We start from the raw sequence: 27632 nt of genomic DNA, 5'->3' as shown, positions 1-27632 counted from the left end.
TCAAAGGAAGCGGAATTTCTGAATTCGTATCACCTTTGCACGCACAGTTAGTGGACAGTGAAGAAGGGAAACTAAGGATAAGCAGCCAAGGCGAGCCCACACAGTCACTTGACTGAGACAACGTCAAAGACCCTAGCCCCTCCCTGGGAGGTTTTTCCACGAAGCTAGTGGTTCTCAAGGTGGGGCCCCCAGAGCAGCCACATCAGCATTATAGGAATGTGTTAGAAATGCAAATTCCGGAGGTCCTGTCATGGCTCAGCGGAAACAAACCTGACTAGCATCCATGAGGACGTGGGTTTGATCCCTGGCCTCACTCAGTGGGTTAAGGATCCGACATGGCCGTGAGCTGCGGCTCAGATCCGGGGTTGCTGCGGCTGTGGTGTAGGCTGGTGGCTACAGCTCCGATTCAACGCCTAGCCTGGGACCCTCCCAGTGCTACAGGTGTAGCCCTCAAAGGACAAAAAAAAAAAAAAAAAAAAAAAAGAAAAAGAAAAAGAAAAGAAAAGAAATGCAAATTCTTAGGTCCCATCCCAGATCTACCGAATTAGACACCGTGGGGGTGGGAGGCAGCAGAGCTCTTCAGGTGGCCTTGACCTCTGCTCAAGTTTGAAAACCACAGAACCAAGTCCGGAACAGCAAATGACAACGCCACGCACTAACACCGTGTTTCCTAAGTGTCAAGCACTGCTTAAGTGTTTTATAGATAGCATTTCATTCAATGCTCGTGGCGACCCAATGACGCAGATACTAAGATAACCTCTCATTTTATAGAGAAGGAAATGGAGGCCCAGAGAGGGGAGGTCACTTTTCCAAGGTGCTCTGACCAGCTCCGATTCGCCCTGGCAGCGAGGGAGGGACGGCCCATCTTACAGCGTGTGAGGAGGACAAACCCACAACATCTGACTCCGGACACAGGAGACCGTCACGTACACTCACAGCCAGGGGAGGCCACAATGCATGCCATGCAGGGCCACCTGGGGGCTGTGGTCAGGAACAGAGGGAACCAGAGGGGCCGTGGGAGGAAGGCTTTGCAGTAACAAGAAGGTGAGGTGGCTCTTATTCCCGAGGGAGGAGATGAGTGGCTCCTTTGAATAGTCCTGAGGACGAGGGGCGAGGTGCTGGTCTGGCTGCTGGGGAGCCCTATCCCGTGGGGTGAGGAGTGTATCTGTTGAGGGCAGGGGACGCACAGCTCGAACTTTGGGGCCTTTTGAGGCTCAATGACGTCAGGGGAGCACACAGGGTTTCAGGCTTTAAAACACACAAGGTCACACAGTAGGAGGTGACAGAGTCAGGATTTGGATCCAAACTCATTTCTTCCAGAGTCCATGCTCAAATTTTTTTTTTTTTTTTTGGCTACACCTGCCGCATATGGAAGTTCCCAGGCCAGGGGTTGAATTCAAGCCAAGCAGCAGCAACACCGGGTCCTTAACCCACTGTACCACAGCAGGAACTCCAACATGCTCTAGTCTTAATCACCATTCTTCCTCATCTCCCCAGTTGCCTTTCATCAAATCTCATTGTCCACCGCTGCTACCAGAACTGTCAGCTCCCTCTTGGACAACACGCACCCGATAAAGCAGGAGGCTGGTTATGGACAGCAAGATCAAAGGTCTTCCTCCACTGGATGAAATGCTCCATCACGCGGTGGCTTTGCCTCCTTCCTGACCCCTCCCTACACCCCTCTGCCCATCAGTAAGGACATACCCACCATCCAGTGTGCAGGGCAAATTCACTCACTCAGCAGACAACACCGACTCCTCTTGTGCTAATAAGTGCCAGGCATACAACGGTAGCATCAGAGACTCAAGGAGCACCTGGCTCAGCGGTAACAAATCTGACTAGTATCCGTGAGGATGTGGGTTCGATCCCTGGCCTTGATCAGTGGCTTAGGGATCCGGCGTTGCCATGAGCTGTGGTATAGGTCACAGATGTGGCTCGGATCCCAAGTTGCTGTGGCTATGGCACAGGCCAGAGGCTGCAGTTCTGATTTGACCCCTAGCCTGGAACCTCCATATGCTGCGGATGCGGCCCTAAAAAGCCAAAAAAAGAGAGAGAGAGAAAGAAGCAGCTCCCCCCGAGTAGGGGAAATCAGAATGGGAATGTGGCATTTAGGGAACCATACAAAAGGAGATGTTCCCACGGCCTCCTGCAGGCTCTGGAAATCAGCAGAGACCCTCAGTGGGGGATTAATGAGCAGATTTGTCAGTTTAAGATGGTAATTCTGGGAATAGAGTATGGAAAAAGCTAGAATGAGGATGGACTTATGGCAAGGCTTTAAGACACAAGGCCTTGCACTGTCCCTAGAAGAGTCAACAAGCAGAGGCAGGGCACAGACTCCTGGGCTGCAGCCAATCAGGAGCAAGCTTCTGCAGTTAGTCACAGGCCCCACCCCTCCCTATTGTCTTTTACCAGCTGACCTGCCTTATTTACACAAACTGCCTGGTCCAGCGATGCATTTCTATCTGCAAGCCCTGGACTGGACATATTTTTTTTTCCTCTAACATAATACTTAGGAGTTGATGACAGAATGCTTTGTGTGGAAAAGAGGAACAGACAAATAAGGGAGAAAAAGGATTCAGGAGAATAGCTCTCAAGCTTTTGAGGAGAAAATGCCTCTTGATATGCACATGGTTGTATCTGAATTCACGGCCTAAGGTGCACGGAAAGGAATAAGCAATGATGGGAAGGAAACAAGCTCTGCTTCTCTGAGATTATGGTTTAGGGTGGACCTGAGTGGTGTGCAAACCTGAACCCTGAGTCCTCTCTCCTTTCTGGGCAGGGTCACAGCCCTGCTCTGCAAACACGAGTCAGAGCGCTGGGGGTTCCCGAACCCCTTCCCCTCCCCAGGGAGCATGCGAGGGAAAGACAGAGTGTTCCGGCCCGAAGCTGGAGGGCCCTACGGTCTTGCCTCCAAGTGCTAAGGGCAGCCTTGACATTCAGGACTCTGTTAGCATCCAGCTGTGCCTGAGATTTGCAGGGCTCTCTGGAGCGCAGCCTCGCCAACCCAGGGAAAGGAGATGGCACCTGGGAGCTGACGGTAATTCCCGGGGACAGTCACCATATACTGGGCACAGGGGGTCCCAACGCTTCCTTTCACCTAGAATGAGGACACTCGAGAGTTCCTACTTCCCACTAAGTGAAGACAGCTGGAAAGAGAAAGACAAATACCATATGATGTCACTTCTGTGTGGAATCTAAAATATAGTACAAATGAACCTATCTACAGACAGAAACAGACGAGACGCATAGACGTGGAGAACAGACCTGGGGTGGCCGAGGGGGAGGGGGGAGGGAGTGGGATGGACGGGGAACTTGAAGTTAGCAGATGCAAACTATTACATTTAGAATGGATAAGCAATGAGGTCCTACTGTAGAGCACAGGGAACTCTACCCAGTCTCTTGAGATAGACCATGATGGCAGATAGTACACGAAAGGGATTATCATATATGTGTGTATATATACATGTGTGTGTGTGTGCGTCTGTCGCTGTGCCGCAGAAATTGGCACAACACTGTAAATCAACCATACTTTTATAAAAAATTTCTTTAAAAAGATGCTCACGCCTATCACGGCTGTGTGGCTAAGGAATACAAATGACTCGTGTGGTCCCGGAGTCCAAGTTGCCCGTGATTAGGAAAGGGGCTTGTCCAAGAGCAGGAAGCAAAACCTTGGGGAACAGAGTAGAGCAGAGCAGCCCCCAGAAGCCAGCACGGGCAGGGAGAGCCAGCACGTGTGAATCTTCTTTTCTTGGGCCCCCAGCCATTATTTTGCCAGTCGAGTGAGGACATCTGGTAAGTTGCTCCCCCAACCCGAATTTTCTTTGCTTCCAATCGCTCTTGAGATGAGATGCAGAATGCTCCGCATGCTCCCTGAGGCCCCGGTGCCCTGACCTCCGCCTCCCTCACCAGCTGCATCACAGCCACTACCCCCCTCTACGCTGCAGCCACATGCACCTCCTCTCTCTCCCCGCATCGCATCATGCTCCTTGTGGGCGCAGGACTCCGTACATACTTGCCCCCACAACCACCCCTTCGCCGGGTCCATCCTTCTCTTTTTTCAGGTCTCAGCGTAACTTTCGTGTCCTCGAGCAAGGACGCTGTCGTGCTCCCCTTCTTCTCTCTGCCTCTCTGTATCGGTTGTCCACGGCTGCGGGACAAGGTACCCGGAACCGAGCAGCTTCCAACAACAAACATTCACCATCTCACACAGTTCCTGTGAGTGGGAAAGAAAGGCGTCGGACACATCAGCATCCACACTGCACACAGTGGAGGAGTGCCTCAAAATGCTGAGGGAAGAGGATTCTGACTGCAGGACAGAATGCTGTTACCCTACACTCATCATCGATCCAAAGCAAGGACGTGATACACGCATGTGTGTGTACATACGCATCGTTGTGGTTGATGACAACGAATGAAGTAAACCAAAAAGCTAGCCCAAAAAACTAAAATAAAGTGAGGACACGACAAAAACCTCAGTGAAGCAGGGTATCAAAGAATTAAGCTCCATGATACTCAGGTTGATTTATCTATTTAATTTGCATGTAACAAATTACTCTATGACTTAGTGATTTTATCTATCTATTTATCTATTTATTTATTTATTTTTGCTTTTTGGGGCCACATCCTTGGCATATGGAGTGTCCCAGGCTTGGGGTCAAACTGGAGCTATAGCTGCTGGCCTACACCACAGCCACAGCAACACCAGATCCAAGCTGCGTCTGTGACCTATATACCACAGCTCACAGCAACATCAGATCCTTAACCCACTGACTAAGGCCAGGGATCAAACCTGCAACCTCATGCTTCCTAGTCGGATTCGCTTCCGCTGCGCCACGACAGGAACTCCTGACTTATTGCTTTTAAACAATCAACATGTATTAGCGCCCAGCTTCCGTGAGCTGAGAATCCAGGAATGGCTTAACTGGGTGGCTCTGGCTCAAAGCCTCTCATGGTCAACACGTTGGCAGAGGCTGTGGTCATCTGAAGGCCAGGCTGGGGCTGGAAGATCCGCTTCCAAGCTCACTCGTGTGGCTGCCGGCTAGAGGCTTCAGCTTCTTAGCATCTGGGTCTCTCCAAAGTGATGCTCGTGATACGGCAGCTGGCTTTCCCCAGAACAAGTGATCCAAGAGGGAGAGCAACAGAGTTACCCAGATGGAGGCAGAGAGACCCTGGATGACCCATCTGTAGAGTGATCCACCATTCTTTCTGCTTTTCCCTAACTGTGAAGTCCAGCACACCCAGGAGAAGGTGAATTGGGCTCCACTGCTTGAAAGGAAAAATGTCAAAGGCCTTATGGATGTATTTTTAAATCCTCCCAATGCGTGAGGTCGGAGCTCCCTGCTGGATGGCTCGGCGGTCACAGCAGGCTGTGCTCTTGCTTCTTACCACCTGTCACGAGGGCAAGTGTGTGTGACTCGGTGGATGCCGTCCACCTCCCTTTCCAATTCATGATTCCGAGAAGGCAAGGACTGTTGCATGTCACACCCCTGGTGAATAACACAGCATTTGGTACATAACAGGGGCTCAACAACTCTTTGTGGGATGAACGAACAAATACATGAGTGAATGAATAAACAAGTAACAAAGAGAAGGTGAAAGAAGGATGGGGCAAAAGCAGGATGTAGAAAATGACCGTCAGAGAGAAGTCCAAGTTGGGAGGACTTTTACACAGGGTCACAGCAACATAATGAGATGCAAATTCCACACAGAGCACCATGCCGATCAGCCTCCACTTCTTTTGACTGCAGCTCAGACGCTCGGAATCCTGAAGAGGAAGCCTTGGGCTCAGCCTCGGGTGCCTGGGAGGCCGTTAGATTGACTCAGCAGGCCTCTGGCCACAACAGAAAACCTATTTTCTACTAGATGAGGCAGAGGAGCCTGGAAGTCACATCTTGTTTAATTGAGGCTGCCCTCCTTCCCTCCTGCTAGTAATGGGCTCCAAATCCACTTGCTCCCATCCATCAACAGCATCCAAGGAAGCCAGCTGGCCGGACGGCCCTGAGTCCTTCACTTTGGGGTCACCCCATATGTGTGGGGGTTTGTTGCCCCACTGTTGCCAGCACCCCTACTCCAGATTCTTGGAAGAATGCCCTCCCCATGGAGTGGGGCTGTCATGAGCAATTGGACAGCAGCCTGAGACGTGGTCTCTGCAGGCAGAACCTTCCACCTTCCCCCAGGGAAATGTCAGATAAGGGGGGAAGGCAGGAGGCAGAGCTAGACGGCAGGGGAAAGGTAGGGAGAAGGAAGGATCGAGGCAATATTTCACCAATGGGAGGCTGGGACACATGGTGTCCAGAGCAAGCCACGCGCATTAGGGTCCAAGGGCATCACAGCATCATACCCAGCACAGACGCAGCACTGACCACACGCAAGATACAAGAAGTGCTGAGTATACAAAAAGACACCACCCCTAGACCCTGATTTTCAAAGCTCCTTTGGAAAACAGCACACACACACAGAAAGGATAAATGACAATATAATGCAAGGTGGCAGGTGCCACAGGCTAAATAAGTGATTCACACAAGAGCTGTCAGAACAGAGCTGTCTACAGGGATGAGGCAGCCCCTGAGAGATCATGAGGGAGGTGGGGTGGAAACTTCCCGACATCTTGCAGAGCTCCAGGGAAGATGATTCCCAAACCAAGAGCAAGGTGTCAATCTGTAAGTAGCCAGCTGTGTAAGAGGAGTGTGGTTCGCTGCCCATGCACAGGACACTGCAACAGCCTGATGCAAAGCAAGGATCTGTCCACTAGGAGTTTACCCTCTAATTGAGGGCATGAGGTTCACACATGCCACAATATCTGTGATCCAAGCAGTGCAGGAGACTATGTTACTGGGAATGATAATAAATAATAATCACCATGCACCAGAGGAATGCCCAGCAGTCTACTGTGGAGGCAACGTGGAGCCTCTGCAGGGCTCAGTTTCCACACCTGCGGAATGGGTTTGTGAGCATTGACTACAATAAGGAAAAAGGTGACCAGTGGCAGCAGAGAACACTCGCTGTCTTTCCTTTCTCCTTCTTCCATTCCACCAAGGTGATGAGGCAAGAAGAAGGTAGCACCGGACAGAGCTTTAAAGGATGGGGTGCTGGGAACGGGAGGTTCCATTTATTCTAGAAAATGCTGGAAGGACCAAAGGTTTGGGGGAAGGCTGATTGACCAGTACACATAATCCGACCAGTAGGTCTATGTCAATACCAGTTTGGCATACACAGCCTTGTCTAATCCTCCCCACAACACATGAGATGCAAACCATGAGACGCAACCATCCCTGTCGAGACCGAAGATGAGGGGACTGATGCTTAGAGATAACAAGCATCCAACACAAGCTACTGGCAGAGTTAGAACCCAAACCCAGGTCCTTTGCTTCCTAGCCAGGTATATGCTCATAACCACTTCTTCAGGCTGCCTCTGGGGGGCGCTTTGGGCTGAGAAGTGCTGATAGATGTACAGCACAAAGAAACGTGTGTGGTTGGGTCAGTTTGCTGTGCAATAGAACTTGACGAAACACTGTAAATCAACTATACTTTAATAATAATAAAATAAAAAATAAAGAAGGCATTTGCATCTAGAATCCGGCGCCCTGGGAGTGAATGCCTCAGTAACTAGTGTATTTCTACCCCGTGACTCCAAGATGACACTTAAATACTACTTGCCATGCAGTGGAATATTACTCAGCAGTAAAAAAGGAATTAAGGACTGATTCGTACTACAACGTGGATGAACTTTGAAAACACTATGCTCAGTGAACGAAGCTGGGTACGAGGGACCACACGTTGTACGATCCCATTAATATGAAATGTCCAGAGGATGCAAATCTATAGAGACAGAAAGCAGATTGGTGGTTGCCTAGGTCTGGGGAGGGACTATGGTCTGGGAGGGAACAGTTAAGAGGTACAGGGGGCTTTTTGGGGGGGAGAGCGATTGTGATGATGGTTGCACAACTGAATACATGAGAAGCCACTGAACTCTACACTTCAGATGGGTGACTTGTACGGTATGTGAAGCACATCTCAGCAAGGCTGCTAGAAAATTTATTATCATGCATATGGATGTGAGGGACCTTTGGAGGTGATGGAAGTTCTACAGGCGGATTATGGGGATGTTTGCATAACTGTAAACTTACTAAAAAACATTTGATCTGTACATTTATTTATGTACTTATTTATTTTTTTGTCTTTTGTCTTTTCGAGGGTCGCACCTGCGGCATATGGAGGTTCCCAGGCTAGGGGTCTAATCGGAGCTGTGGCCACTGGCCTACGCTAGAGCCACAGCAACACCGGATCTGAGCCGCGTCTGTGACCTACACCACAGCTCACGGCAACGCCGGATCCTTAACCCACTGGGTGAGGCCAGGGATCAAACCCATGGTTCCTAGTCAGATTTGTTTCCACTGCGCCATGACAGGAACTTCTCATCTGTACATTTAAAAGTGGCAGATTTTATGGTACGTCAATTATCTCTCAATAAAGCTGTTTATAATAATACAATTTTTTTATTTTTAAAAAAACCTTTAAAATGTAGATAAAACATTTAATCATAGTTTCAGTACATTCCGATTAAAAGATTAAAAGGCCTCAAAAACATACCAAGTCACTGGCGTTCCCCCCATGGCACAGTGGGTTAAGAACCTAACTGCAGCAGCTAGGTCACTGCAGAGGTGCGGGTTGATCCCTGGCCCTCCGCAGTGGGTTAAAGAATGCCTACTACAGCTGTGCCCCAGGTCGCAGCTGCTGGTCTGATTCAATCCCTGGCCAGGGAAATTCCATATGCCATGGGTATGGACATAAAATGGAAAAAAATATACATATATATATATAAAATCTCAACAAGGCTATTAGAAAATCTATTATTATGCATATGGATATGAGGGATCTTTGGAGGTGATATATATATATGAACACCAAGTCACCTATCAAACAAGAATTACAGTTCCAGGGAGTCATGGTGAGAATAAGGTAAGATGTTTTTTGTGACTCACAGAAGGTTCTCAATAGACAGCAGCTGTGATTAAAGGGAAGCGTCTCGATGCTGAATCCGCTGCCTCTGAGATACAGCCTGGGGAGGGAGAGGAGAGAAGAGAGTGCCCCTTCCTGGGCAAAGAAGAGGCTCGTGGCCCCAGGGATAAACTTGGTCCTGAAATCACACCAGCCAATGTGAGTGGGGAGGGAGAGGGATGGGAATGGAAGGGGCTAGAAAAGTCAAGTCTAGCTGCTGGGCAAGAGAGAACCAAGCCTTGTAACCAGAAGGGCTTTGGAGGTGCCCAGGAGGAAGCTGGGAGGAGGCAGGAAAGGGGGTGCTCAGAAGTGTCAGCTGGCTGTGTTCCCAAGAGCCCGGCAGACGTGTCAAAAGTCCCCATTACAGACACACCAACCCCAGGCTGGAAACGTCCAAGGAGTCCTGGTGGGACAAGCCACTGAGCGTCCTGAGGGACCTGCAGGGGATGAGGCAAGCAAACAGCCTCAGCTCTTTTAAATGCACAGTCCCTTCTATCAAACAAAAAGGGGATGTCTTTCTTGATTGTTAGAATAGAAATAAGGGATTTGGTTTTCCCATCAGCAGATTAAATCTCAATGCCAATGTGCTGCTTGAAGCTGCACTGTACCCCTGCGCACCTGCCACCTCGTCTCGCTGCCCCTGGTTAAGGACACCCATTGCTGCTGCATCCCCCGGGGTGCAGCACCAGCAAGGCTTCCAGATTCTTGGATTCACAGTATGGCTATGGACCACATGCTCCATCCATCTGGCTGGCCTTTTGGGCAGCCAATGATTGGGCAAGTGGCCCCAAAGGTCGATTTTGCTGGCTGTGTACCTGTCTATGCACAAACACCTCGGGACCATGAACCCTTCCAGGGTTGAAGCGTCTCTGCATCCAGAATCTGCACCACTGGCTTGGGCGTGGACTCTTGGGCAGAGAAAATCCACACTCTCAGGAGATGCAAAGAAGCCAACTGAGGCCTGTAGCCCAAACAGGATAGGGAGGGGCCTGGACTGGTCCTCACTAGGCTGGTATAACGTGCCACTTCCTTCATGGGATGAGGGGCGTAAAGGGTTTAAAAGACAGCAGCGAACCCCTCAGAGAGGTTCCTTCCAGGCTCTTCCCTGCCTCTCCCCCTGGTGGGACCTCCCCAGCCAGGTCCTCAGCTCCGGGAGGACAGATTTCATCTGTTTTCTTGGCTTTGCACCTTCCCATCCGGCACGGAGAGGCCCTTGATGGGTATTGGCTAGAATAAAGGATGAGTCTTGCTTCCCCCTCCTGCCCTGCTCCCCTCTAATGGCCTTGAAGGCGGGTGAGTGGGGCTATCGGGGTGAAGTCAGCTCATCCAGGATTGATTCTGTGTTCCTGCTACCCTGGGTCGGATGCCTTCCTTAAGCCCTGTCAATCACACCCCTTTCTCACCAATTTTATACACAAAATGAGCTCTTAGAGACAAATGCCTGCAGAGCCCTTGCTTCTGTTTCTGTTTCTTTGTAAACTTTGTCTTGACATATTTTTATCCCGAGTCCCCACATTTGAATATGAAATCCTAGGACCGAGGAACCACCCCATATAATTTCCCTAGAGTCTTACACGGAGCTCCGCCCAGCAGCCACGGTCAGGGAAAGCTCTGGCCCCAGTGCAAAGCCAGCAGGGGGACACACCCTTGTTGGGAGCTCGCACCCCACTTCACCCCCACTCCCAGCCCAGGCCAGGGCTTGTGGCAGTGACTTAGAATCTAGAGTCTGGAGTTGGACACACTCTATTACAAAGATACATAAGCAATTTAACTGCATGGTCAGACTGCAGAAGGAATGGTTAACCACCCGAGAAGTTAATGTGTTTTCCAGTGCCTTAAATGCATTTGCCAGGGAGTTCGCATTGTGGCTCAGCAGTTAGCAAGCCTGACTGGCATCCATGAGGATGAGGGTTTGATCCCTGGACTCACTCAGCGGATTAAGGATCCATCCGGCATTGCCGTGAGCTGTGGTGTAGGTCACAGATGCAGCTCAGATGCCACGTTGCTGTGGCTCTGGTATAGGCCGGCAGCTGCGGCTCCAATAGGACCCCCAGCCTGGGAGCCTCCAGGTGCCGCGCAGGTGCAGCCCTAAAAAGACAAAAAGACCAAAAAAAAGCCTTTGCCGGGAGTGAGGCAGAGCAGACTCGTGGCAGAAACATCACACTGCATCAAGCGACCCGCTTCTGGTCCCATCACAGCCATTACCAACCTGTAAACGCTTGGACAAGTCATCCACTTTCTCGATCTGTAAAGTGGCATTTTAGGGTAAACTAAATAATTTCCAAAGTGCCCATCATCAAAGAACCTGACTACTGTATGTGACGTGAGCCAACATTACGATGATAAATACACACCGGGTCTGTTCTTAGGACTCCCTCCTGCATCTGCAAATGCTCTGGCACTATTTAAAGAGTCATGGTGGGTTGGGAGAGGGCTTAGTTCTTACCTGCTCAGCGCCCCTCTCCCTACTTTGGTGACAGCAGCCGCCCTTCACTGAGAATAGCCACCTCCCTCCCTTGCCGTCTGGATGTGACTGCTGAAAAAACCCCACCCCTCTCATCTCCAGGCTGCCTGTGAAACCCTCGTCCACCTTCCCCCAGCCTGGAGGCATCCCAGGCCTCTACAAAGGCCAAGCTCGAGGGAGGCCGATGATGGGCAAACTGGGGCGGTGGTAGAAGCAGAAGCAGCAGTAGCTGCTTCATTCGGCAGGCCTCACAATTAGCGCGTGGAGCTGGCCACACACACTTCCTGATGTTTGGTTTGTCCTAAATGCTGTCAGGACAGCAGATTCACACTCATGAGGCCTGGCAGGTGTGCCTTCTGTCCCTTGATTGGTGAGACACAACCTGAAGCCTCCCTTCCCTCTGTTTGCAGGCTTGGATTTGAACATGACCTCCTTAGTTCACAGGGGAATGTCAGGCGAGCTCCCAGGCCAACTTGAGGCCCCAACTGTGGGGACCAGGAGACGGGGCTCAGTGCTGACTTGAGCCGGACTTCTCTGGCCCCGCAGTCTTTGAAAGCATGGAGACCAGGTGAGAGACCTGTTCCAGGCACAACTTTCTTCCACGGTCCTAGTGGAAGCAGCGGGCTGTTACACGGTCTGGTATCCACCTCTTCCTGCTTAGCTCACTGTCTTCTCAGCCCTGACTTTTCCTAGCCATTCTCCATAGCTTCCTTAATAAAAGGGACAGGAGTTCCCATTGTGGCTTAGCAGTAATGAACTGGCCTAGGATCCATGAGGATGCAGGTTCCATCCCTGGCCTCACTCAGTGGGTTAGGATCCGAGTTGCCATGAGCTGTGGTCTGTATGGGTCACAGATGAGGCTCAGATCCCACGTGGCTGTGGCTGTGTCGTAAGCCAGCAGCTGTAGCTCTGATTCAACCCCTAGCCTGGGAACCTCCCTATGCCGCGGTGGCAGCCCTAAAAAGACTAAATAAATAAATAAATAAATAAATAAATAAATTTTAACAGGGACAAATCTTAAAAAAAAAAAAATTGAGTGACTTGGTGATTGGATATAGAAAATTCTACATTTAAAATCCTTTTCCCTTGGAGTTCCCGTCGTGGCGCAGTGGTTAACGAATCCGACTAGGAACCATGAGGTTGCGGATTCGGTCCCCGCCCTTGCTCAGTGGGTTAACGATCCGGCGTTGCCGTGAGCTGTGGTGTAGGTTGCAGATGCGGCTCGGATCCCGCGTTGCTGTGGCTGCAGTGTAGGCCAGCAGCTACAGCTCTGATTCAACCCCTAGCCTGGGAACCTCCATATGCTGAGGAGTGGCCCAAGAAATGGCAAAAAGACCAAAAAAAAAAAAAATCCTTTCCCTCAGAACAGTAAAGGGTTGACACTTGGGAACTGAAGCCCCCATCCCTCAGCCCCGCGGCTTTCAGAGCTGCTGCTGAGTTATTTCTCAGTCCCCTCTGGCTCAGCACCATTTCCCTTTTGCACAGGCTCTGACAATGGCATTCTAACATTTCAAGATGATACCTCTTGGTAAGGGTCCCTTTTTTACTTATGAGGCTGGCACAGGGGGGCCTTCCTAGTCTGAAAAATCCACCTGCTTCAGTTTGGGGAAATGGTTATTGTACCAACTTTGCACTTTTAATTAATTTATTTATTTTCTGGCTGCCTGGAACAAGCGGAAGTTCCTGGTCCAGGGATCAAACCTGCACCACGGCAGCGACCTGAGCCATAGCAGTGACAACACTGGATCCTTCACCTGCTGAGCCACCAGGTAACTCCACTTTGGCACCTTTTTCATCTCCATCTTCTCTTTCTTTCTGGAATGCCCATCAGTCAGCAGCTGATCCCAGTGGGCTCATCTGCTTGTTTTCTCATCTTCTTTTCTCTGGCTTTACACCCTTGTGTTTTTCACTCTCTTATCTTAGAGATCTCTTCAACTTCATCATTGACCCCTTCTCTCTCTCTCTCTCTCTCTCTCTTTTTTTTTTTTTTTGTCTTAGGGTCACACCTGTGGCATAGGGGTCGAATTGGAGCTATAGCTGCCGGCCTATGCCATAGCCACAGCAACTCGGGATCCGAGCCACATCTACAACCTACACCACAGCTCATGGCAACACCGGATCCTTAACCCACTGAACGAGGCCAGGGATCAAACCTGCATCCTCATGGATACTAGTCAGGTTCATTGCCGCTGAGCCACAACGGGAATTCCCTCCCTTCTCCTCTTTGAATCTGTCTTTTCCAAGAGCCTCTTCTTCATCTGATCATTGCTTTTTATTATTTATAGTGTCTTCTTCTCCCTCTGAGGAAATTAATCATTTTCGTTTGTTTTCACGCTTCCTTGTGATTCCTGCATTGTTTCTCTTATCTCCCAATTTGTTTTTCATCTTTTTATAGACTTTTTTTAGCCATGGCATGTTTGATGTGGGGGTCTCAGTTCCCTGACCAAGGGTTGAAAGCACCACGTCCCAACCACTAGACCACCAAGGAGCTCCCTGTGTAGTCAATATTTAATTGCAAGGCATTAAAAACCTCCTTGGAAGCCCAGTATGGATAGGGCCTATCACATGCTGAACAAACTCCGGGGGGGCCTGGGCATCAAGTCTTCTTTTAGGCAGATGGATGCTCAAATGTCAATGACTGGAGACTGTTTGTCTGAGACCCTCCAGTTGCTCCAGCCAAGAGTCCTTTTCCCTGGAGGATCTGATCAACTCTTGGTTGGACTATGCCTTGCAATAACTTTAATCACCTTCTCCTCTTCTTTTTGGTTCTCTAGCTGACCCTCTCCTTCGATTCCCAAGCCAGATGCCTCTCTGGGTCCTTTTATCTGGATAATAAATGTTTCTCTGTCCGTGTTGCAGGGGAGGGAATGGCTGGCTGTTTGGTGTGAGATAAAGATCTAACTACACCTGATACAGATAGCAACCAACCATCCCATTTGTGGTCCCATCCTGTCCCTGCTCTACTCCCGGCCCCGTGTCTGGGATGCTCCAGGCTTCCCAGGACTCATGCCACACGTGCCAGCTGGCTTCTTAGAGGCTTCTCTTCTGCAGGCGCTTAGCTTTGACCTTGCTCCACTTTAAGTCAATCGACGAGCACTCTTCCGTCTGTTTTCCACATTCCAAACAGCCACGGACCTCTCACCACTCCAGGTCTCTGTATGCAAGGGTATCCATTTTTAATTTCTGTCACTTTAGTGGGATTTGGGGGAGGAGCTGAAATGCATGTGCTAAAGCTGCCATGTTTCAAGGAAGTTTTCTCAACTATTTGAAGCATCTGTCTTGTTTTTTTTTTTTAACTTTTAAAATGAAGGAATTACTAGTAATAATAATCACGGAATAGTATGGTAAGAAAATGTCTTTCTCAATTTGAAAGAGGTATTGGTTAATCTACTGAAGCCAAACATACACCTAGCCTATTACTAGGAAATTCTATCCCTAGGTATATGCAAGAAAAATAAGTGTACATGTCCACCCAAACACACGTACAAAACATTCACTGTGGCTTTTCTGCTAATAGCCCCCAACCGGAAACACCCAAGAATCCATCCATAGCAGAACGGAGACATGGCAGCATATACATGCAATGAAATCCAACTTCGTGAAATAACAGTAATAATAATAATGAATGCAACATATTCATGGATGAATACAGAAAAGAACATGCAGCATGAGTTCACTAAATGATATTGAAGAAGAGGTAAAACCTATGGAAGGTAAAATAAGTTAGAACAGTAATTATGTCTTAGAGATCGTTACTGCCTGGAAGGGGATATGAAAAGTCTTCTGTGTTGCCAGAAATGTTTTGTCTTGATCAGAATAGTGGCCACAGGGGTGTATAAGAACGTAAAAATTCCTTTTTTTTTTTTCTTTATGGCCGCCCCCATGGCATATGGAAGTTCTCGGGGCCAGGAATTGAATCCAAGCTGCAGGTGCAACCTACACCACAGCTATAGCAATGCTGGGTTCCTAACCCACTGCATCAGGTTGGGGATCGAACTCATGCCTCCACAGCAACCCAGGGCACTGCAGTCGAATTCTTAACCCGCTGTGCCACACCGGAACTTCCCTCCCTTATCTTTGAGGTCCGGTTCAATTCTAAATTCTTTGACCACTGGGTAAAAGGTGGGATTTTCTTTTAAACCAAAAGGTATTCTATCTCCTTCCCCCTTTTCAACCAGACACACAATTTCTCTGCCCTTATCCTCCCTCCTTATCCACATCACCCATGTCTTCTCTACTCAGCTAACTACTTCGGTGAGATGAATACAGCAGGTGCTGTTAGCTGAAAGAGCCTAATTTTGCCAAAGTATATTGGATCTAAAGCAAAGCCTTATATCTATAAAGCTATGAAATCCACCATAAAGCTACTGCTCCAGCAATAAAAAAAAAAAAAAAATCCTATCAGCAAAGCTGTCTAACAATACAAGGCTTCGGAGAGAGGAACTATTTCCACCAGCCAGCTCAATGGACAAATGAATAAACTGCCTTTTCCCCCCATCCCAACCTTGGCTTCAGTTAAAAAAAAAAAAAAAAAGATGTATTTCTTTTGATCAGAAATAAGAAAAGATAAACATATTATGTTTGGAGAGAAAGTGACTCCCCAAGGTCACCTTAATTTAACCCTAGATCACTTCTGCAGGATGACAAGAATCTGGGCACTCAATCTGATGGGCTGGCAGTCTTTTTCCTTTAGCAGATCTTCCCCTAGAGTCAAGTTGAAGAATCATCACCTTTTGTATCCTAGACATTTCGGATGCTATTTGAAATCAGAGCAACAATAAAAAGTGATGTGAACTTGAATGATTTAGAATCCAGAGTCCAGGGGTGGCTACAACTATTACAAAGATGCCTGAGGAATTCAACTGCATCCTTGAGACTGTGAAAGGAATGGTTAACCACACAAGAAGGTAATGTGCTTTCAAGTACCTTAAAAGCATTAACCGATGAGTGAAGCCGAGTGGGATAATGGCAGAAACATAGTACTGCATCAAGAGACCTGCTTCTGGTCCCACCTCAACCTTACCCACCAGTAGAAGCTTACATAAGTCACCCGGTTTCTTGATCTGTGAAGAGGACACATTAGGGTCAAAAGTCCCCTTGATATGATGAAATTTATATTGTGTGACACATGGATTAAAAACTGCAACGATAAATACAAAGTCCGCCCTTACAACTCCTTCCTGTGTCTGTAAATATTTGGATAGTCTTTAAAGAGGCATTGTATCTGGGAGGGGCTCAGCTTCCATATGCTCAGAATCCTTCTCCCCTTTTTGAAGACTGCACCTTGCTTCTCTTTGAGGAAACACCCCACCAGACTAGGCCAATCAGATTTCTCTTCCAGAATTCCACGCTGAGCTGAGTGACACAGGGATCATGACATTTATCATTATAGACCTTAGGATGCCTCGCTAATGGTCCTCCAAGGCTGAATTAGTCCAGCTTCCTACTGATTCTCTCAGTTACTCCCTACCCTTCTGATAAGCTCCTTGATATGGCCTCCAAGAATAGAGGCCAGAGCTGACCTCTGTTGTTTGCAACCAAAGAATCTTACTGACACAGACCGCTTTCTTGACCCATGATGGGACTTTATTTTCTGAAGTAAATTAAGAAGAAGTGGATTAAGATGTATATATACACAGTGGAATACTATTCAGCCATAAAAAGAACAAAATAATGCCATTTGCAGCAACATGGATGGAACTAGAAACACTCATGCTAAATGAAGTAAGTCAGAAAGAGAAAGACAACATATGGTATCACTTCTATCTGGAATCAATGTATGGCACAAATGAAACTTTCCACAGGAAAGAAACTCAGGGACTTGGAGAACAGACTTGTGGTTGCCAAGGGGGAGGGGGAGGGAGTGGGATGGACTGGGAAATTGGGGTTAATAGATGCAAACTATTGCCTTTGGAATGGATAAGCAGTGAGATCCTGCTGTATGGCACTGGGAACTCTATCCAGTCAATTATGATGGAGCATGATGGAGGATAATGTGAGAAAAAGAATGTATATACGTATGTGTGACTGGGTCCCTTTGCTAGAAAATAGAAAATTGACAGAACACTGTAAACCAGCTATAATGGAAAAAATAAAAATCATTTGAAAAAGAAAAAAAAAGAAAATTGAATTCATTTTCAAATATCCTAAAAAACTAGTTTGCTTTTTTTTTTTTTGGTCTAATAAGACATCCCTTTTCTTCAATTCAAATAAGTGGAGCTACTGCACATTTCAAGTCATAAACTTAATTTTTCTGCTGCTGTCAATGTACTAGATGAACTTAGTAAAATTGCATGGTTCTTTATCACGCTGGACTGGAATTAATGTCAACTGCATTCAAGTCTCAAACCCTGGAACTAGTTCTGTCCTCTATAATCATGGATATCCCCAGAATCCTCTGCAACTCTTGGCAGCATCCAATCTACCCAGCATTCCCCGGAGAGAAAAACAGAAGCTGTTTTTCTGCCAGGGAAGTGATGAGCTTCTTTTCAGCAGGTGGTCAAAAGCTATGCCAGAGCTATGACTTCCAACACTGCTTTTGAAAGAATAACATGCCTGCAGTCAGGGCAGAAGAAGGCTGCAAAGAAGGATCACCTACACCCCATTAACAAAGATTAGCGTCACTCCCTAATAGTGTGGCTTTGGGAACCAGCATTTAAAGCCTGTCACCGACAGTGTTCCTTATTTATGTTTGCAGACAAGTGATCACGGGGCCTTTGAGCATGACTTTCTTGGAAGGGCACAGCAAGACAGATAATGGGACTTAACCTGGTCTCAGAACTGTTGCTGAGAAAAACAGCTGGCATTACCCTCTCACTCTGAAACTGTGTTGTCCAATGCAGTAACCCTATATGGCTATTTAAATCCAAATCAATTACAGTTAGGTAAGATTACTGTCCACATAGCCAAGATGGTGGCTAGTGGTTACCATACTGGACAGTGCAGATATGATTTCCAACACCCCAGGAAGTTCTGTTGGGCAGTACTGATGTACAGAGAGAGTCCTGACGCTCTGTACCCGTCTTTTTTTTCCCCTTTTGTTCTACCCAGTTATGTGGAGGGCTTCTTGCTCTTTTTGGAGGTTTAAGGTCTTCTGCCAGTATTCAGCAGGTGTTCTGTGTGAACTGTTCTATGTGTAATTGGTTTTTTTTTAATGTGTCTGTGGGAGAAGATGAGTGCCACACCTTCCTCCTCTGCCATCTTGATCCCACCTCCCTCTTTGCAGGTCTCAGTGAGGAGTGGCCCCTCCGAAATGGGGCTGCTCCCCCAGTGACCCCACAGACGGTGGGTTAGCAAGGAGCACAGGCACATCAAGGAGAGCTGGCAGGGTGAGGACGAAGGAATTCCTCCCGACTCAAGCCAAGTGAGGGACCACTCCAAGGAACATGCTTGCACAGCTTGGCATGCTTCCCTAAAGAACTGCTCTCTGAACATCTCCCGCAAGAATCCCGAGGGGAGAAGGTACCTGGGAGAACTCCAGTGGCTGACTGAGAAGAGGGGGTTTCCGGGAGTAACCAGTATTTCCAGAGGGCATGGGGCCAAGCTGCCGCTTGGGAAGATGATTTGATACAGGTGTAAAGGTTCACCCCGTCAGAGGTCTACCTACCAGGGCATATTGACTCTCAGGGAATCTGGGCAGAGTGGGCTAACCATCGGGGGTAAGAGAGGACCCCTAAGTGGTCATCACAGGAAGCCTTGACCAGCCCAGTAGATATTCCTATGAGGAGCCTCAGCAGAGTCCTCGGAATTGGGGATCCAGGAGATAAAGGGTCCACACTTGAGAATATGCTACTTTGAGGTCACAAACACTAAATCACAACTGTAACCTTTAGGAAAGACCTTTTGGCGCCACCTTCCAAACACACCCCCACCCCCACCCCAGCCAACCTCTACTTCCGGTCTTTCTTCAGCCCCAAGGAACAAGCAAGATGAGCAAAATAAGGGACTAAAAAACAAACAAACAAACAAATAGGGAAAAACTTACTACCCACCTCTGACCCACTGTAGGCTTCTAAGGCTAATCAGACCAAGAGCTGCTGGTGGACAGAGGAACTTTACACTGGAAAGACTGAAGTTGCACTGGACCCGCTCATCAGCGTTGAACGTAACAATGAAAGTGCTCATCAACCTAAAGCTTACTGGGAAACTTAGGTATCTTCCCATGAAAGCATGCAGGGGTGGAGAAGAGAGGACCAAGAGAGGAGCTAAGACAGCGACGTGAGAAAATAAAGCCGTTGTATGATTTCACTCAACAAACTCAGAAGGTTCTAGAAGAAATGTGTGAGACAGGTGCAGCCCAAGTAGGACAGTGGGATGTGATAACCCATGAGGAGGTGATGGTGAGTGCATGACATTAAGAATGACACCAGAGAGCTGCCAGTTTGGGAAAGCAGACTACTTGTCATGGCAATGCCAGGAGGCATAAAGAATTAGCTCCATCTGACACAGAGGAAATGGCAGCTCAAAGAAGTTCAATAACTGGCCCAAGAACACTAGTGAGTGGCAGAGCCGGGATGCCCCTGGTGGGGCTCTTAACCACCCCACTGCCACTTCGGCACAGAGCGACCTTGAACGGAAGCCCTTTTCAAGAAGTGGCTCGTACGCATCACCAGTTCTGAAACTCTCTGGCAGAAAGTAGGGCAGAGTTGATGCTGCCTTCCAATATCCATTCCCCCGCTTTCCCTAGCAAGAGGGCACCGTGTACCAGAACTTTCCCAAAGGCAAAGCAAGAGTTTGAAGGTGTCCTCCTCGGTACTGTTAGGAGTGGATGGCTGGAGCTCCACTGGCGATCTTGGACCATGAGGTAACTGTAAAGCCATTTGCAAAGCCATACACTACAAAGTACCGATGTCTCTGGATTTGTTTTGTGTTGGAGTTGCCATACCCGGCTGGACTGCCTGTCTCCAGACTTCTTCCAGATGAGAGGAGAGACCATTGTTTCAGGTCTGTGTACAGGCAGCCTACCCCTGATCCTAACTGGGAAATCAGAAAGCCCACTGGAGAGGTTATACGCCTCGAATTTCAAAGTCTCACGCGCCTCCTTCAAAAGCATCTTACCCACATGCCCGTGGGCTGTGAAAAGTTCCTGAAGATGGCCTCCCCATCGTGAAGAGTGTGTATGTCCATGACTGCAGTCTTCGGATTGGATTTGAACGTGAGGATCCCCACACCTCCGACAGGCATAAACTCCCAGACACCGCCTCCATCACTGGTTGTCTTGGGGAGTTATTTTTTAAAACATTTCCTAGCTATTTTTTTTTGCTCTTCCTTCCCACCCCCATCCCCGTGCCAGGGAGAGAGGGAAAAAAAATTTAGCCAGTCAATTGTACATCCAATTCCCTTTCTTAATTAGACTCGAAACATTTGGAAAGCAGTGGCACAGTCGCTTGAAGAGCATTTGCAAATCATCCACGAGGACAAAGCTAGCACATTAAGGAAAGCAACGGGGATCAGAGAAGACGTTCCAAACTGGTGGAGAGGGCGACCCAGATGCCCAGAGGTGGCTGTCAATCATGGCTGGTGGGAGGCGGGGAGCTCCTAATTCTTTCACTCATTGCCAGCCACATGCTAAGAAGGGCTCCCGTGAAATATTAAAAAAAAAAAAAAAAAAAAGGAAAAAAAGCGCCGACAGCACCGCTATGAAATCTCTCATCCCAAACTAACACAACACAGTGCCTAATGGATTTTAGGGAAGCAGTCAAATATATAATCATTTCCTGGTAGCGGAGATTAGATTTCATACACCACAGCTCAGCCCAAACTTAAGTGGAGAGAAATAAAGAACAGAGTTCCTTTTCCAAAAGAAAAATATACTTCTAATCCACTGACAGACCAGTAACTCTGCCTCCCAAACTCTGCGATCTCGGGGAAGAGAGCAGTTATCTTGGTCATGAGTATTTTCTGACTTTGCTGGTTCTTGGGAACCACTTGTGTTGTAACAGGTGTAGGAACCGCCTAGAGCAGACCCTGGGCTCTCTTCTCCCAGAAAATGGTAATGAGCAGGTTGGCGCACAGCAAGCACTCAATGGATGCTGGCTCTGACAACGCCGATACCTCCCAAGACGGGCCAGGCTATTTCATTTTTAGACGGTTCTAATGAAAAAGTTATTCCTTGAGCGGTGCTAACGTCGATTCCTCTGTGGCTTTCACTCCTGGTTCTATTTCTGGTTTGGAAAGGCACATGGGACACACCCAGACTCTTTTCCCTGTGGTGGTCCCTCCAGGATGCAAAGTAGATGTACCACCAATATCTTCCTTCTCTGGCCTAAAAGAGCCACGGCTTCTGCCTTAAAGGTTCCGGTCTAGCATGCTTGGGGCTCTCAGCATGGCCAAGGGCAAAAAGCTGTATTCTACCCTTAGGTACTTGGAGGAGGCGTGCAGACCGAGCAGGAGCCCCGAGGGGGACCACTTCTTGGGGTTGACAGTTCCCGGGGCTCCCTCATGCCTTGCACAGAGGGGGGAGCAGTAAATCAATAAATGATTGCATGGGAGTTTCTGTTGTGGCTCAGCACTAATGAACCCAACTAGTATCCATGAGGACGAAAGTTCAATCCCTGGCCCCCTTCAGTGGGTTAAGGATTCGGCACTGCCGTGAGCTGCAGTGCAGACCAAAAACTTGGCTCTGATCTGGCATTGCTGCAGCTGTGGTGTAGGCTGGCAGCTGTGGCTCCAATTCGACCCCTAGCCTAGGAACTTTCATATGATATGCCTCAAGTATGGTCCTAAAGTTAAAAAAAAAAAAAAAGATTTCATGAATGATTATGGTTTTTATTGAATTAAAGCCCAAATTCTTTTGCTTGTTCCTGTATGTACTTTGATCACGGTGTTTGGATGGGATCTAGGACTCTACTTGGGTCCGTTTCTGCTCCTTTTCACCTCGTCATAGCCCATGGGAATTCCAGCATGTTGAGATCTTTTGGTTTCATGATTTAATCATATCACAAATGACCTGTCCCTCCCAGCGTCATCAGCCCATGACACTAAAAACTCAGTAAAGGGACTGAGGGCGATTGGGAACATTACCTAGTGCAGCAGATCTGCGCCAGGTCAGGGGATGGCGCAGAGAAACAGATCAGAGGGATTCAGAAAGTCTGAGGTGCCGCTCAAGAGGATATGCAGGCAGAAGGGAGGGGGAAAAGGTGACAGGTCGTGGAGTCATTGCTTAACTCTAACAGACAAGCAGGGGACGCTATGAGGCCATAGAGGGTCAGGGGCCATGTGCGCGCGCGCACACACGATGCCTCAAGCTCCCAGCAGCCTTCTGGCATCAAGAACGAAAACTGCTACCTCTGATACAGGAGGAGCCTTTAGCTGTGCCTTAAACACGCCCCCAGCGGGGAAGGCAGGGTTTGGGGTACCACTCCTGGATGTGGCCCCTGCACTGCTTCCGTTTCAGCCTGCTGAGCACGGAGCAGATAGGAACTTTACTGGCTCCAGCAAAGAAAGAATCCCTGGAGGATGACAACGAGGCTATGTTTTTTCCTGAATTACAAGCACCGGAGTTAGGAGGACGATGTCTAGGTTTTACTGACGACCACCATGTGAAACATGCAAATCACTCAGAGACGGAGAAGAGGAGATGCTGCTGTTGGGAATCTCCGAAAAGAGTATCTCGCCGCCATGGAAGGAGAAAAGCTGGGACAAGAAATGAAAACTCAGAATTCAAGAGCGAAACTGTAGAATGGAGAGGGTTGGGTCTTGGGGTCCACACATTGGGAAAAAAAATCGAGATAAAAATCATTGCTAACTTAATTCTGTCTATCAGAAAGGGCTCACTAGTAACAAAAAACCCCCACAAAACTCTACTCCCTGTTTGTCAACTCAGCTGTGTCTCAGACAACATGTCAATTTGTTTAAAACACACACAGAAAGAAGCAGCTTCTCTTCCAGTTGACAGAGCAAAAATCCTTTGCTCTTCTGTCCAGCAACCCGAAGAAAAACAAGGGAATTTGTGGCTTGGTTTCCTTGACAACCTTATCTTCACGCCAGGCGCCATCTCCTGTCTCTAAGCAACGGGGCACTCTTCAGAATTACCAGGAGGTAAAACCCAGCACTTATCCGGAGTCTAGGAGGACCAAGCGAATCAGGGCCAAGCAACTGGTCCCTTTCGGGGCAGAACCCCGGGAGCATGGAAAGGTACATGGTCCCAAATGTCCTCACCAGACCCCATACACACCCCAGCATCCCCCCAAGTCCTTAGTGCCTGGAATTCCACCTCGACACTCCCCGCCCCCCACCCTGGCTTATTCCTCTGTCCTCTGGAGGGGTCGGTGACTCAGTTCATCAGCTGGCTTTTCCCACATGCCCCCCTCTGCCAACAGAAAAGCCCTCCGTGGCCCTGGTATGAAGGAGAGGTGGACCCAGGACTCAGGGCAGGAAAAGGAAAACAAAAAGACGCCGCCGTGACTTAGGGATTTTCGTAAACAAATGGCTTTGCTGGAGGACACTGTTTGATTAAAAGAGGATGAGAGAAAAATGCCTATTTTGCTGTCCTGACATTTAAGAAGACTTCGTTTGCACCTGAAAACAGGATGCCGAGATTTGTCTTTCTTCCCAGACCAGCAGGCGCCCCGCCGCTTCCCAAGCATCTCTGCACCGGGAAGGATTTCTGAGCGTATACAGAAGAGGAGCTAATAACAAAATCTCTGGAAATGACAGCTCTGAACTTTAATCACAGCAAGAGAAGAGAGCTGATGACTGCAAAGCTCGGAAGCAGAAAGGGAAGGGAATTTAGAAGGGGAAGGCGCCAACCAAGAGCACTTTCCACTGGCACGACCCGTCATCAGCATCACTGCTGTTTACCTGGTACCTTTGGCTCATTTCCCACGACCACATTTTATTCTCATACCACCTGTGAAGCAGGGAGTGGGCCGGAATTATTCACCTTCCTTCCTTCAACTCAGGAAGCTGCTGTGCATAATGATCACACACATTTATTCTCAGAATAAGAGCAAAACTAGAGACTCTGATTCCTAGCTCTTACTTATCCATGGTAAAACGGCGTGTGGCTCATTCGAATTGCTAGAAATCAGATGTAATTTCCAGGTTTCATTGTCCCGGGGAGCTGTGAGTTATTTTCTAATTAGATTTTTTTCGGTAGCCCATCAACATGACAGATCTGTTTGAGACCCCCGTCCTTGCTCATCCTCCCCTGAGTAGGATGATTAAGCAGAAAAGAGTGAATTCACTGTCAAGGCCTCCTCTGAGTCCCATTTACAGTAGCTGCTTTGCCGAGAGTGGCTTGGAAGCCACGTACGTGGGCTGCAAAGGTCAACTGATTAGGGACACTCTGGGGGTTAGGAAAAATAAGAAGTGGTGGGAGGAGGAGCTGAGGGGGCAGGGTAATTTGTAGGACACGGGGCATGGCAAGCTTTGGCACAAGAGCCGAGGTGAGAGGAAATGGAATCAAACAAACACCCCAAGAGCTACCAGCCAGTGCAAAGGGCGGGCAGAATTACAGCTGCTTGGGAAGAGACCTTGAGTGTGGATGCGGTGCTTGCGCCTTCGGGCAGGTAACATCCGAAGAGCACAGACCACAGGGTTCTCTCTTCTCTAAAGCGCTGAACCCCTAAAGATGGGTGGTTTGAAACAGCGTGGAAATCTAGGTATTGGAGGAAGATCGGGCTCTTCACACAGCCTGTTCTTGCCACCCTTCTGCTTGCTGTCAGGAGCAACCAGCTTTTCCTCTCCTCTCCCAAACTCCCAGCCTGAGCGCCTCACCTCCAAATGGGCCCCCGTGTCACCAAGAAGATGGGAAAAGCAATGGAAGCTGTTAAGTCAAGTCACGACCCATCCGTCTCTGCTGAGTAGGGAGCTCAACTGGCAATTACCTCCTTGAAAAGGGAGAAAAACTGACAGAGCAGAATGGACCCCGAAGTACACTACGGCGTTATTTCACTCATTGTACTTCATCAGAGAAAGGCAGAGAAAATGGAATTTTGATTTCAGAATTCATCCTTGGTTAATTGTTATTTGCAGAACACCAGTAACATTTTAATTATTTTCAATGCCACATCATAACAGCTATCAAGGGAATAGAGGCAAAATAGAATAAACAGGGACTTATTAAATACATAATTAATGTGCACTGAAATTAGCATATATGAATACGAATGAGCTGGGACCATTATGAAACATGTGCTTGAAATGTTATCAATTGATTCAACTGCACCTCAAATGCTATCAATTGATTAAACTTGTTATGTGCTACAGCTTCTGAACAAATGAGGCAGGCTCAACAGAAGAGAGACAGACTTATCAGAGGATGAGTTAGTTCCTTGATGGATGATCAGGCTAGCAAAGGTGGTGGGTATTTTTACACAGCAAAATTTTAGAAATGCCACCGTTCTCTGTACAGTGAAGCAAGGACAAAGCAAGCGCTTGCCAAAGGACATGGTAAAGCCAGCAGGGGCCCTGGAATTTCTAGTTAGCAACACACTCATAGCTTTGTTTAATGAGGATGGCAAGCAGCCAGCACGTCTGTGTCTGCGGTGGGGGCTGTCCCCTGCCTTCTCCAGGAGGAGGAAAGGACCTGAAGGTCTTTCTCATCGCAGCTTTGGCCTTGGATGGAGCTGCCTGGCTGAATGGAGCAGGAGTGATACAATTCTGGCAGGAAAAGTGACACCAAGCTGCCTTCACCTGCCCCGAGCGCAGAGAGGTGGGTCAGCGCCCTGGCTACGAATTACCTCCTGGGCACCTCATTAACTAGCGCGAGAAAGAGAACAGCCTGGGATCCAGCCAGTGGCTTCCACCCCTCCCCCTCGCCTCTGTGAGGGGCTCGCTGCTGCCTCTTCTGATCCCTCTACTATGGACGGAACACTTAAAATACTAAATACACTTTCTTTAATTGCACCGTCTTCAAAGACTTCCACACTCACAGAACTGACAGAAAGACTGCACCTTGGCACTGAGAGCTCCTATTTACTTCGTTGACTTCCTGTGATCATTCATTCATTCCCCGTGGTATTAGAATGTGTGGGTATAAACTTTCTCCCAATGGACTGGAAACTCTTTCAAAGCCAGGGTCACCTTGCGTTCTCTCTGGTACCGCTCACAGCACCTAGATCTGTGCCATGCAAAGTGGCAGCTACCAGCCTCGTGTGGCCGTAGAGCATTGGGGATTTGGCTAGTGTAACTGAGAATGTGAATGATTTAATTTTAGTTAATTAATCTTTTTTTTTGGCCTCGCCTGCAACATACGGAAGTTCCTGGGCCAGGGATCAAACCCACACCATAGCAACAACCTGAACTACAGCAGTGAAAACACCAGATCCGTGACTTATTGAGCTACCAAAGAACTCCTAATTAAGTTTAAATTTGAAAACTGAAGAAATATACAGTCTTTTTCCACGATGCCCAAATTTTTTTAAAATAGGACATTTTACTTGAACCATTTTTTTCCTTCTTTTTTTTTTAACTTGAACCATTGAAAGTTCAGCATCCAAAATAAGATATGCCAGAAACTAAAAATACAAACTGGATTTCAAAGACTTAGTATGTAAAATAATCTTGATTTTTCACATTGATTCCAGGTTGAAATGATAATATTTTGGCTCTTATAGGTCTAATAAACTATATTTTACAAACCAATTTCATCTGATTTCAAATTGTTTTAACGTGGCTACTAGGAAGTTGAAAATTACCTTGGGAACTTGCATTCTATGTCCACTGGACAAGGGTGATCCAAATGTTTCATATATAAAAAGTATCCAGACAATATTGCTGATCGATTGTTTGGGTGAATACTATAAACATTACTTCGTAGCCTTTGATCTGCTGTCCGTTGTAACAAGAGAAAAGCATTTTTTTTTTTTCTGGCCAATTTATATACCTGGATTAGAAATATAACCCATGCCCAGGAAACAGAATTGCAGAAAACTGGTGACAAAGGAATAAAAATCACTTGTGCCAATTAATAACCTCCTTCCCTTGGAAAAGGGTTAAACCACAGGACGACAATAGCTTGTCAAATGAGAGACGAAATCAGAGAATCAGACCACGAGACTACATGCCACTCTTATCTCAGCAGCAAACGGGGCCCTGCGCTTCTCGCCACACTAAATTACGAATAGTTTCCATAAGGAAGTCAGGCTCTTCTAGGCGCTGCATTCTGAAATAAACATCTTATTTAGGAGAACTGGGTGGTGAATTGAGCAAGGTCCCGAGCAAAAAA

General features: G+C 47.9%; 1 protein-coding gene across 3 annotated transcripts in view; it reads right to left on the bottom strand.

Annotated features, from left to right (window-relative positions):
- SLC39A11 (solute carrier family 39 member 11) overlaps positions 1-27632 on the bottom strand; it is a 369112-nt gene that overhangs the window by 111045 nt on the left and 230435 nt on the right. The window lies entirely within an intron of this gene.

Source organism: Phacochoerus africanus, chromosome 14 (assembly GCF_016906955.1).
Source record: "Phacochoerus africanus isolate WHEZ1 chromosome 14, ROS_Pafr_v1, whole genome shotgun sequence".
Taxonomy (NCBI): Eukaryota; Metazoa; Chordata; class Mammalia; order Artiodactyla; family Suidae; genus Phacochoerus; species Phacochoerus africanus.
Note: the sequence above shows the minus strand (reverse complement) of the source record. Positions and strands in the feature narration are given on the sequence as shown.